At 39.5% G+C, this 13,429-nt stretch overlaps 1 pseudogene; it reads left to right on the plus strand.

Moving 5' to 3' along the window:
- The window catches only part of LOC114082151 (E3 ubiquitin-protein ligase RNF213-like), a 65,132-nt pseudogene that overhangs the window by 8,630 nt on the left and 43,073 nt on the right, over nt 1–13,429 (plus strand).

Here is a 13,429-nt window from a genome sequence, read left to right on the forward strand (position 1 = left end):
CCACCAATTTAAAAAGCCAGAATAAGGCCAGGGCTGGGGCTGGGGCTTAGTGATAGAGCACTTATCTAGCTTGGCTGAGGCAATGGGTTCCATCCCCAGCACCACCAAAAAGAAAAAAAAAAGTCAGAGGAAGAGTCACAGAGGACTATAGAACAAAGGGACCAAGTAGGACTAAACCCCAGGGTGGAGAATCCAATCCAATCCTACACAAGAGCCTGAGAGGAGGAGCCAGCAGATCCAGATCTATAGCTCTGTGGAGCTGTGTGCCTCCTCTTCAGTGACTGGTAAAACAATTGGCAGGAGAATGAATATGGTACAGATGTTGGGGAGAAAGCTGGAGGCCCAGATGGCACCCAGGGGCTCCGGCACCCTGCATGGCAGGACACATACCCTTCTCAGGTGTGCCCATGAGCACATGCAACAAGACAGGCTGCATTCTGAGCTGAACCACTCTCAGTACCCTGAAGGTGCTGCTGTCCAAGAGTGCAGGTTCCTAACCACAGCTGAGTAGTTGGCTCTCTGAAAAATCCTTACATGCCTGGATGTGTTAACAGCATGCTTCTAAATAAGGTCATCTTGGAGTGAGAAAAGATTATTCAGAGAAGACTTGGAAAGCACAACTACATAAGAAAAATTGAAGGGAGCTGGGCTGTGCTCAGTGACAGAGGTCTGCCTGGCATGGGCGAGGCCCTGGGTTGTCTCCCCAACACCATAAAAAAGTTTTTAAATCCAATTTAAGTACAAAACTTAAAATAAACCTGAATTAAACATGAAAACATCACTGTATTCACACACAGATAACTTCCATGTGTGGAATAACCTGTCCCGTTGCCCACCCCATCCACTGGGAGTCAGTGCCATCATTAGGGATAAAGGTAGTGAGCTCAATTGTTCCCATCTCTCATCTAGTTTTGGAACCTTTTGAAATGAAAGCCAAATGGAAATTTTTTTTAAAATTTATTTTTTTTAGTGTCAGGCATTGAAACCAGGGGTGCTCAAACATGGAGCCATATCCTTAGTCCATTTTTAATGTTTTTTTTTTTTTTTTTTTTTTAAGACAGGGCCTAACTAAATTGCTGAGGGTGGCCTTAAACTTTTGATCCCCCCTGTCTCAGCCTTCTGAGTTGCTGGGATCACAGGTGTGACATGCATTTGGCTATTTTGTTCAGTTTTCATTTGATTCACTCTGTATGTCTGTTTCCAGGATGCATTGATATTTACTTTAAAATCTTAGAATTCTGGACCTTCCCAGCCTTGCTTTTCCTTGTCTTGAGTCTGTTCAGTGCTCTCAATGCTGCCCTGGTCTCTGTCCCAATTTCTTCCTTCAGGAACCAGTTTCTTTACTTCATGGAGAGCAGGAAGCAGTTGCTATGTGTGGATGATTATCTCTTTCGATCCTGGTTCAGTTTGCTGCCTCTGGGAAGCCTCTTTCCCTATATGGAAAACTCCACAGAATATTTGAGTCTCATGCCTGCTCGGGTCCTGGACTGTTTTCTAGGGGCTCACAACAGGCTGCAATGGCTTAAGAAGATCTCTAAGATTCAGAAGATGTCTTGGAGGTTTGTGGTTGGAAGTAGATTGTCAGGTCCTTGCTTAGTAAAAGCAGGTCACACACTGAACATTGAATGCTTGTGGGTCTTCTGTCCTGAAGGGCAGGTTGGGGGAAGTGCTCAGAATTGCTGAAATAAGAAGTCATTATTTCTTAGGGTTAAAGTTTGACTTCCCAGAGTTGATTCTTTTTTAGTATATAGAGCACAAAGGAACATTGGGCTTATGAATTATGACTGTTAGAAGGCTCTGTGAGCATCACATGTGTCATAGTTGCTGTCTTTCCCTTTGTGCTTTTGGGGGTAAAGAAAATGGTATAAGGGCTGGGATGCAGCTCAGTGGCAAAGCCCTGGGATTGAGCCCCAGCTCCAAAAAAACAAAAGACAATAAAAAGAATGCCAACCAAAAAAAAAAAATGAAAATGGTACAAATTTACAGCCTGCATCTTACCAGTGGAAAATGAAGATTGGCCCTTGAGCCCTTGAAGTCTCATGTGCAGGGAGAACAAGACAAGTCCCCGTGCCCTTCTCTCTTCTCAGCATGAACACCTGTTTCCTGGTTGATACTTTCATATTTCCTTTTCTCTTCCCTGCCTTAGCATGTCGGGAATGTTTTCAAAATGCTCATGTACCTCGTGAACATCTATAAGGACATGTAAATAGAGCAGCCAATTGCTACAAGGCTCCTATGTTGTGTGAGACACCTCCTGTCAAAGGGGGAAGGTGGAACACCAGCAAGTGCCCCAGTGTACTCTGCAGTTGTGAATCCAGCCATCCAGGTTTTAATTTCTTCTTTTTCTTAAAGGAAATGAATCGGGCTTTGGATGTAGCTCAGGGGTTGAGCACTTGCCTAGCATGTGCAAGGCCTGGGTGCAGTCTCCAGGACTAAAAACAAACAAAAAAGCTCCTGGGTGCTGAGATTTTGCTTAATTCCCACCCAACCTTTTGGCCTTTGTGTTTTCGTTTATTTTTAAATGATAATTTTCAGAGTGAAAATGTATGTGTCCTGCAAATGTTTGCTTCTATGGTTTTTGTAAGTTGGGTGAGTTTAAAACAAAAATCAAAGGTTGCCTTGCAGAATCATTTACTCCCGCACCTGTGCATGACCTTTGCCACCTGGAGGAACAGCACAGGAAACACAGAACAGGAATGTGCACCAGGGGCCCAGGTGTTTCTGGAGCCTCTCAGCACTGCTGGTCTCCCTCCTCTGAGCCACTGGGATGTCTGGACGTGGGGCACAGCACAGGGTCTCCCTGCATGACAAGTCTTTGTGACTTTGCAGGGTTCTTTCTTGTATCACCAGGCTGTCAGTTAGTAAATGTAATACCTGTTCACACCAGGTGGAAGGAATTCCATACACAGTGCTCACTCTTCTTCTAGCACCCTCCCTCCTTCCCTCCTGTATCTCTCTGATTTTTTTTTTTCTTAAGTTATGTTTAAATTATTAGAAAGAGTCACTCTTTGCTATTTTTTTTGAATAAGGGAATGTATTTGAAAATATTTTAACTTGGTTTTTATAGAGTTCCAACTGCTGAGCTAAGTCAAAAGGACTGTGTTCCCTTCTTATCACAGTTACAGCTTTAAGGCTTATTGTAATGATAGCCTAGAGGAGATCAAGTAAATGCCTTACTTGTGGTCATTTATTTTATTTTAAATAATTAATTTATTTGCAGCACTGGGGATTGAACCCAGAGGCTCTCTATCACTGAGCCACACTCCAGCCCTTTTTGTTTCTTATTTTGAGATAAGGTCTTGCTAATTTGCTGAGGCTAACCTTGAATTGGGCCATTCTCCTGCCTCAGCATCCTCAGCATGTGAGTACAGGTATATTTGTACATCTTACAAAGGAGAAGGGACTGGTAATTGGTAATTGGTGTTGTTTTCTCATTTCCCAATGACTTCAATGATCTCTTTGGACTCCTGATGGCAGTAAGATTCTTGAGAAGACCTCATGAGAATCCTCTTGACTGTGGGCTTGAAGCTCCATGAAGCTGTCTGCAGGATCACCAAACACCTGAGACTTTATGAGATCCCTGCCTCATCTGCTGAGGTCATTTGCAGAATCATTGGACTTAGACCTCCAGTGGTGAATGGGATTTATGGACCAAATGTTATACTCAGGAGAGGTCTGAGATTCCAAGCAGCCTGATTTGGAAGGGATCTTTGGGTATTTGGGGAAGCCTGGATGAGACAGAGTGGTCAAGTCAGCTGTCATATATTTATTTGGCACCTCCTAGATGCTGGGTTCTGTTTTGTGCAGACTACACACTTCGCTCTTAGCCTCATGAAAAATACGACCCATTCCTTGCCCTTAATTCTATTGTTCACAGAAAACTAGGGCCTGTTTCCCCCTAAAAAAGCACATATCTATGCCTCATCTTCCCAACAGAACCTTTCTCTTCATGTTGCAACACAACATGGCAGCAAAGCCCGCGTCCTGCCGCCCTGCTCAGGCCCCTGTGCTCCTCAGCCTGCAGTCATCCTCGCTCTCATGCCCCAGAGGGAACCTGACTTGATTTCTGCCTCTGAAGATGCATTGCCCTTGGCCTTCACACTCATTTCTCTCAGCTGTGTCTAGGGCAGCATTCCTGCTGCTGAGTGGGGAGCTCCATGTTGCTCTGCAGCTTCTCCACTGTGGGTAATGAGTTTCTGCTGTGGGTGATGCAGAGTGGCATCTTGGGGCAACTGTCTTTTTAAACTTTTTCCACTTCAGAACTGTGACATCAGGAATAGAGATGGTTAAGTCTATGTTTTCACCTTATTCCTTTCAGCCTTTATTCTTTAAAATACCACCCATAAACTCTATTTTTTTATGCCAGGGTTGAACCCTGGGGTGCTTAATGACTGGCCACATTCCCAGCTTTTTTTTTGTATTTGATTTAGAGACAAGGTCTTACTGAGTTGCTTAGAGCTGTACTAAGTTTCTGAGGCTGGCTTTGAACTTAGGATCCTCCTGCCTTGGCTTTCTGAGGCACTGGGATTATAGGCACTAAGAATGATTGTTGATAAGGTGTCTGCTTTCTCCAGGTGGTACTATTTTATCCATCCCAGGTTGGTGCCAGTTTCCAATAGATGGTGCTTTGGAAGTTTGTCAATTATTTAAGATTTACTTTTCTGCAGAAAGAAATGTCCTCATTCGTTGTTTGGGGTCCCAGATCTGTGGTCTCAAATGCTCTCCTTGGGCTATAAAAACAAAATTTGCAGTACTAAAATTGACCAAAACAGAAACATGCTGGGGCAAGTGGGAGCCTCTTGTTGGGTGGTTATCTGGGCGGCTGCCATGAGGGTCAGAGCACAGTTCAGGGCCCTGCTGCTTGTTCAGCCTCAGGGTTGTTCCTGCAGTTCATTTATTGACCACCTCTGTACAGCCCTGGATGACACCAGGATGGGTCAGTATGGGACTGGGGCCACTTTGGGAGTTGGTGGAATGCCTGAGGCCTAGCACAAGGGGAATGCATGCCCCACTGAGGCATCCAGATTGTCCTGGAAGGTGCTGTGCTGTTCAATGACATTGTGCAAGGGCCCTTGTTTCAGTTTCTCTTGAGACCCCTCAGTGCTCTTCTGCCCTGCCTCTGTGCCCTGTGCTCTGGTTACCCTGCCTGGAGCCTTGTTTTTGGTATGTCTCCCCAGCTCCTTGTGTTTCTCCATCTTGGCACTTACTGTGGCTGAGGACCATGCTCTTCCTGCTGTTTGAATGGGTCATCTCTTCCACTCTGGTTGGTTCCTTACTGCAGGAATGGCATCTGCTTGGTCACCTCATCACTTTGTCCAGAGGGAGGCCCCAGGGTGGTTCTGTGAGCCTTGAGGGGGGCAGGAATTGGCAGACCCAGGTTTTGTGGGTTCTGTAAAAGCACAAGTTGTGCAGCCCTCAGAGGCTCAGGAGAGGCCTCTCTAAAGAGGGGCCTGAACTGGAGTTACATGTGGTCCCTGGCAGATACCTCTGGAGTGCAAAGAGGGGCTGAGAGATGGTCAGGTCACCAGAGGCCTTGAGCCCCCAAAGGGGGTGGTTCGTTGGTGTGGTGGTGGAGGGGAGGAGGAGAGAAAGTGGCTGTCTGCACAGAGTTGCCAAGGGAAGAGGACTGGATGGCCTTCAGGCCACATCCCTAAGGAGAGGGTGCCAGGAGTTTGCATGGCACCCTGGCTCAGGGTTCTCTGGAAGGTCTCTGCTCATGGGTCCATTCTTCTCAACTGTACTTGACTGTTGATCTGTTTTCCATCTCCAGGACTGGGCACTGGCAGATCTCTGTCAGCTGGAGATCTAGTCTTAGAGCTCTAGGGAGTTCTCATGAATTGGATTATTGTGGTTTCCTTCTTGCTGGGTTCACATCAGCAGCTGCTGGGCCTCCTGGAACGTTTGTCTGATTCTCATGACATCTCTCCTGTTTAGGCTCTGCTTTCTGAGCCTTCTCTTCAAACTTCTTGTGCAGCCTGGGCATTGAACTCTTCATTTCAGCTCTCACATATATTTAATTTGAAGTCACTCCTTTTTTATTTTTTCCTTCTCCTTCTCCTTCTTTTTTGTAACAGGTATTGATACCAAAACCCTCTGAACTCTGAACTCAAGTGCACTTAAACACCAAGCCACATCCCCAGCCCTATTTTATATTTTATTTATTTAGAAATAAAGAAATAAAAAATAAAAGAAATAAAATATTTCTTTTTTATTGGTTCTTTTTAGTTATACATAGAAATAGAATATGCTGGCATAATTATAAAAGCATGGAATATAATTTGTTCTAATTCAGTCCCCAGTATTTTTCTTTACCTTAATTTCCTCCCACTCCCTGTTTCTTTCCCTCTACTCTACTGATCATTTTGGTATTTACTTAAGAGTTTTTTAAAATTAGTATCTTGTGGATATACAGAATGGTGAGAGTCAGTGTGGTACATTCATGGTATATTCACACAGGTATATAGGAAAGTTAAGTTGCATTCATTACACTGACTTTTCCTATCCCTTCCCTCCCCCCCTTATATTCATTCACTTTCATCTGCTCTTCTGATCTTACTTTAATTATTTTTAATGCCCCCCTTATTTTGAATTAGTTTCCACATGTCAGACATAATATTCAACCTTTAACTTTTGGGCTGTGGCTTATTTAACTTATGATAGTCTCCATTTCCATCCATTAACCAAAAAAAACATAAAATAATTTTTCATTATAACTGAGTAATTGTAACAGTGACTTGTGTACATTTACATATTTTCTTTATTCCTTTGTCCAAGGGCACTGAGGTTGGCTCCATTGCTTATCTATTGTGAATTGAGCTGCTATAAACAATGATGTGGTTGAATCACTGTAGGATGCTGAATTTTTTTGAGATTGCATTTTGTTGGTTCTTTTTAGTTACAAATGACAGTAGAATTCACTTTGATGTAATTGTATAAGCATGGATTATATCTTTTGTTGGTGGACTGAGTAATTTCTTTTTATTATTATATTTATTTTTTATTTGTTCTACTTAGTAGTACATGATAGCAGAATGCATTTCAAATTATGATACACAACTGGAGCACAACATTTCAATTCTCTGGTTGTACATTGTGTAGAGATGCATCATTTGTGCAATCATATATGTACCAGGGTAATGATGTCCATCTCATTCCACCATCTTTTCCACTCTCATAACCCCTACCCAAACCTCCCCTTTGCCCAATCCAAAAATCCTTCATTCTTCCCATCCTCCCCCCATCATAGATCAGAATCCATTAAAGGGAGAAAACATTCCACCTTTAGTTTTTTGTGATTGGCTTACTTTGCTTAGCATTATATTCTTAAACTCTATCCATTTACCTACAAATGTTACAATTTTATTCTCTTTTAATGCTGAGTAATATTCCATTGTGTGTGTGTATGTGTGTGTGTTTGTGTGTGTGTGTTTGTGTATACATGTATACCACAGCTTCTTTATTCACTCATCTTTGATGGACCTCTAGGTTGGTTCCACAGTTTAGCTATTGTGACTTCAGCTGCTATAAACATTTGTGTGGCTATGTCACTATACTATGCTTATTCTAAGTCCTTTGGGTATAGACTGAGGAATAGAATAGCTGGGTCAAATGGTGGTTACATTCCAAATTTTCAAAGAAATCTCCTTACTGCTTTCCAAGTGGACACACCAATTTGCAGTCCCACCAGCAATGTATGAGTGTACCTTTTTCCCCACATCCTCACCAATACTCATTATTGCTTGTATTCTTGATAACTGTCATTCTGATTGGGGTAAGATGAAATCTTAGAGTAGTTTCGATTTGCATTTTTCTAATTACTAAAGATGTTGAATATATATATATATATATATATATATATATATATATATATATATATATAGATAGATTTATTGTATATCTTCTTCTGAGAAGTGTCTGTTCAGTTCCTTATCCCATTTGTTGACTGGGTTGTTTAGTTTTTTTTTTTCTTTTTTTGGTATTGGGTTTTTTTTAAAATTCTTTCAATATCCTGGAAATTAGCACTCTATCTGACGTGTGATGGTAAAATTTTGCTCCCATACCTCACTGATTGTTTCTTTTGCTGAGAACAAGCTTTTGAGTTTGAATCCATTTCATTCATTGATTCTTGATTTTATTTCTCATACCTTAAGGGTCTTGTTAAGAAAGTCGGGGCCTAATCTGACATGATGAAGATTTGGACCTACTTTTTATTCTGTTAGGTACAGTGTCTCTGGTATAATTTCTAGGTCCTTTATCCACTATGAGTTGAGTTTTGTGCATGGTAAGAAATAGAAGTTTAATTTCATTTTGCTACAGAGGATTTCCAGCTTTCCCAACACCATTTGTTGAAGAGGCTATCCTTTCTCCAGTGTATGTTTTTGGCAACTTTGTCTAGTATGAAAAACCTGTATTTATGTGGGTTGGTCTCTGTATCTTCTATTCTATACCATTGGTCTACATGTCTATTTTGGTGCCAATACTAAACTGTTTTTGTTATTATTGTTCTGCAGTATAGTTTAAGGTCTGGTATAGTGATGCCCCCTGCTTTACTTTTCTTGCTAAGGATTACTTTGGCTATTCTGGGTCTCTTGTTTTTTTCAAATGAATTTTATGATATTTTTTTAGTTCTATGAAGAATTTTATTGGGATTTTAATAGAAAGTGCATTAAAACTGTGTAACAATTTGAGTAGTATGCCATTTTGATAATATTAACTCTGCCTATCCAAGAGCATGGGAGATCTATTCATCTTCTAAGGTCTTTTCCAATTTCCTTCCTTAGTGTTCTGTAGTTTTCAGGTCTTTCACCTCTTTTGTTAGGTCAATTCCCAAGTATTTTATATTTTTGAGGCCATTTTGAATGGGGTAGTTTTTCAAATTTATCTTTAAGTGGATTAATCACTTATGTATAGAAATGCATTTGATTTATGGGTATTGATTTTATATCCTGATATTTTGCTGAATTAATTTATTAGCTCTAGAAGTTTTCTGGTGGAATTTTTTGGATATTCTATATATAGAATCATGTTGTCAGCAAATAGTGATAGTTTACATTCTTCTTTTGTTGTGCATATCCCTTTAATTTCCTCTGTTTTTCTGATTGTTCTGGCTAGAATTTCGAGGACTATGTTGAATAGAAGTGGTAAAAGTGGGCATCCCTGTCCTGTTCCAATTTTTAGAGGTAATGATTTGATTTTTTTTCATTTAAAATGATGCTGGCCTTGGAATTAACATACATAGCTTTTACAATGTTGAGGTCTGATCCTAATATTCCCAGTTTTTTCTAGTGTTTTGAACATGAAGGTATGCTGTATTTTGTCAAATGCTTTTTCTGCATCTATTGAGATGATCATATGATTCTTGTCTTTAAGTCTATTGATGTGATATATTACATTTACTGATTCCATAATGTTGAACCAACCTTACATCCCTGGGGTGAACCCCATTTGATCGTGGTGTACTCTTTTTAATATATTTTTGTATGTGATTGGCCAGGATTTTATTGAGAATTTTTGTGTCTGTTCATTAGGGATATTGGTCTGAAGTTTTCTTTCCTTGATGTATCTTTGTCTGGTTTTGGTATTAGGGTGATGTTAGCCTCATATAATGAGTTTGGAAGGGTTTCCTCCCTTTCTGTTTCATGGAATAATTTGAGGAGTACTAATATTAGTTCTTCTTAGACAGTATTGTAGAACTCGACTGAAAATTCATCTGGTCCTGGGCTTTTCTTTGTTGGTAGGCTTTTAATGGTGTCTTCTATTTCCTTGATTGAAATTGATTTAAATTGTGTAAGTCCTCCTGATTCAGAGAGAATAGATCATATGTTTCTAGATATTTGTTGATGTCATCGAGATCTTCTATTTTATTGGAGTATACATTTCAAAACACTTTCTAATAATCTTCTGTATTTTAGTAATGTCCATCATGATATTTCCTTTTTCATCATGAATTTTAGTAATTTGAATTTTCTTTCTCCTTCTCTCTGTTAGCCTGGCTAAGGGTTTATTAATTTTATTTATATTTTCAAAAAAATAACATTTTATTTTGTCAACTATCTGAATTGTCTCTTTTGTTTTAATTTTATTGTTTTCAGCTCTGATTTTAATTATGTCATGTATTCTACTACTTTTGGTGTTAATTTGTTCTTCTTTTTTAATGGCTTGAGATGTAATGTGAGGTCATTTATTTGTTGACTTTTTATTCTTTAAATGAATGAGCTTACTGCAATCAACTTTCCTCTTAGCACTGCCTTCATAGTGCCCCAGAGATTTTTATATGATGTGTTGATATTCTCATTTACCTCTAAGAATTCTTTTAAATGCTCCTTGATGTCTTCTGCTGCCCATTTCTCTTCTAATATCATATTATTTAGTCTCCAGCTATTGGAGAAGCTTTTTTTAAATTTTATCATCGATTTCTACTTTCATTTCATTATGCTATGATAGAATACAGGGTAGTATCTCTATGTTTTTGTATTTGCTGAGAGTTGCTTTGTGGCCTAATATATGGTATATTTTAGAGAAGGATCCATGTGTTCCTGAGAAGAAGATGTATTTACTCAATGATAGATGAAATACTCTATATATGTCTGTTAAGTATAAATCATTAATTATATTATTGAGTTCCGTAGTTTATTTGTTTAGTTTTTGTTGGTGAGACAGGTGTGCTAAAGTCATGCAGTATGATTGTGCTGTGATCAATTTATTCTTTAAATTGAGAAGATTTTTTTTTGATATACATAGGACCTCCATTGTTTGGGGCATAGATATTTATGATTGTTATGTTTTGTTGATGTATGGTTCCCTTAAGCTGTATCAAATGTCCTTCTTTACCTCTTCTTAGTAACTTTGGTTTGATGTCCATTTTATCCATTAGTAGATGGAAACTCCTGCTTGTTTACCTGGCCTATGTGATTTTTCCCCCATCCTTTCACTTTCACCTTCAGTATGTGAATGTCTTTTCCCATGAGATGAGTCTCTTGAAAGCAGCATGTTTTTGGATTTTTTAAAAATCCAATCTGTAAATCTATATCTTTTGAATGATGAGTTTAGACCATTCACACTCAGGATAATTATTGAGACATTGTTTGTATTCTCGGTCATTTTGGTTTATTTTTGGTTTTTAACTTGACTTGGTTTCTCCTTTGAGTGGATTTTCCTTTAGTGTAGTTCCTCCTTTTACTGATTTTCATTGTTATTTTTTATTTCCTCCTCATGGAACATTTTGTCAAGAACATTCTGTAGTGCAGGCTTTTTCATTGTAAATTCTTTTAATTTTTATCATGGAAGATTTTTATTCTGTCATCAAATCTGAGGCTTAATTTTGCTGGGTACAAGATTCTTGGTTGGCATCCATTTTCTTTCAGAGCTTGATATATGTTGTTCCAGGATCTCCTAGCTTTGAAGGTCTCAGCTGAGAAATCTTCTAAGATCTGAATTGGTCTCTCCCTATATGTAATCTGAAAATTTAATATTGCAGTTTTAAAAATTCTACCCTTTTTCTATATGCTAGGCTTTTTCATTATAATGTGCCTTGTTGTGGATTTGTTGTAATTTTGTATATTTGCTTTCCTAAAAGCCTTTTGTTTTTAATTTTCCAATTCATTCTTCATACTTGGGAGATTTCCTATTATTACTTCATTGAAGAGATTGTGCATTCGTTTGGTTTGTATCTCAGTGCTTTCCCCTATCCCAGTAATTCTTATATTTGGTCTTTTCATGTTTTCCCATAATACTTGAAAGTTATGTTTACAGTTTCTCACCATCTTCACTTTGTGGTCAACTTTATTTTCAAGTCTACTGTTGGTGCTTTCTATTATTTTTTTTTTTAATTTGGTTTATTGTTTCCTTCATTTCAAGGATTTCTGTTTGTTTGTTTGTTTTTTTCCCACAGTCTCTATGTTTTTCTTGAAGCAACCTTTTGTTACCTGTATTTCCTCTCATATCTCTTTGGTGGAACAGTCAATTGTTGTCTGTATTTGCTCTTTTAATTCATTCTTTGCTCTGCAGATCATTTTAATTAGGTACGTTTGAAATGGAATGTCAATGGAATCTATTATTGTATCAGCTTGGTGTGTCTCAAGCACTTTCCTCCCTTGTTCCTTCATGTCATCCATGTGTCTTCCTCTCTGGCAGTGTGGATTTGAGGTATTATAGTTTCTAACTTATAATCATGTAGTGACCCTACATATTACCAATGCCTTGCCTGTAGGAACCTGGAAGATGGTCTTGTTGGTCCTTCCTGTTGTCACTAAATGGAAGCCAGGGGAAAGCCACCCCATGCATTGGTAGATGGGGCCATAGCATGGTCACTCTCCTCCTACCGTGGAGTGGGCTGGGATCGCTGTTGTCTGCTCCACCTCCTTCTGTGTGGCAGGAAGGCTGAAGTCACTGTCATCTTTTCCTTGTATTTTATTTAGAGACAGAGTCTCACTGAGTTGCTTAGCATCTCGCTTTTGTTGAAGCTGAGTTTGAACTTGTGATCCTCCTGCCTCAGCCTCTCAAGCTACTGGAATTACAGGCATATGCCACCACACCAGCACCTTTTTTTTTTTTCTATTTTTTTTAGTTGTAAATGAACACAATACCTTTATTTATTTATCTTTATGTATTTCTGAGCTTCAAATCAAGTGCCTCACATGCTAGGTGAGCTTTCCACCACTGAGCCACAACTGCAACCCCTCCCTTTTTTCTTTAAAAATCCATTTATATACTATGTTGTTGTCATGGATCATGGTTGAAGTATCTTATATTTTGGAGATTATTGTTTTTTTTTTTAAAGATTTTTCTTTTCCTTGCATAGTTTTCCACTTCATCCAATTTGCTTCTCTCCATTGGCTTTTCCTCCTTTCTTTTCTTTATTGCATGCTGAGGATGAAATCTAGGCTTTTCCTTTTTTTATGAGGCACTGAGCATCAAACCCCATGACTTACACATGGTAGGCAAACATTCTACCACTGAGCTACATAAGCCCTATTTGGGGTTTTTGTATGTTCCCCATGCAAAAGATTTTTCTATTCTGGTTGGAGATTTTTGTTTGTGTCTATAAAGACAGTCACCACAAGTGGATTGATAGGCTAAGGGCTTCTGGGCCATGGGCCCTGAAGCTCTGTGGCTGCCTTTGAATTGACCTGGTCCTTGAGGGCTTCTCTTTCGGGCTGGTCACTTTTGCAGCCCCCTGCCTGCTGCCAGGTTTCTGGATCTAAGAGGGAGAGTAGGAGGGTGAGCTCCTCTACTCCAGTTTCCTGCCCTGGTGGCTGTGTGGTCCTCTTCATCCTTAAATTGAATACACCCTGTCCTTTGTAACTACTCAAGACAGGTATATGTCTAGAAGTGGCCTCCAGGCCTTCCTGTCCCTTGCCAGGCAGAGGGCAGCCTCCATGGTGGGGTGAACTCTCAACAACTGCTTCTTTAACAGACTTTGAACACACTT

This window comes from Marmota flaviventris, chromosome 16 (genome assembly GCF_047511675.1).
Source record: "Marmota flaviventris isolate mMarFla1 chromosome 16, mMarFla1.hap1, whole genome shotgun sequence".
In the NCBI taxonomy this organism is placed as follows: domain Eukaryota; kingdom Metazoa; phylum Chordata; class Mammalia; order Rodentia; family Sciuridae; genus Marmota; species Marmota flaviventris.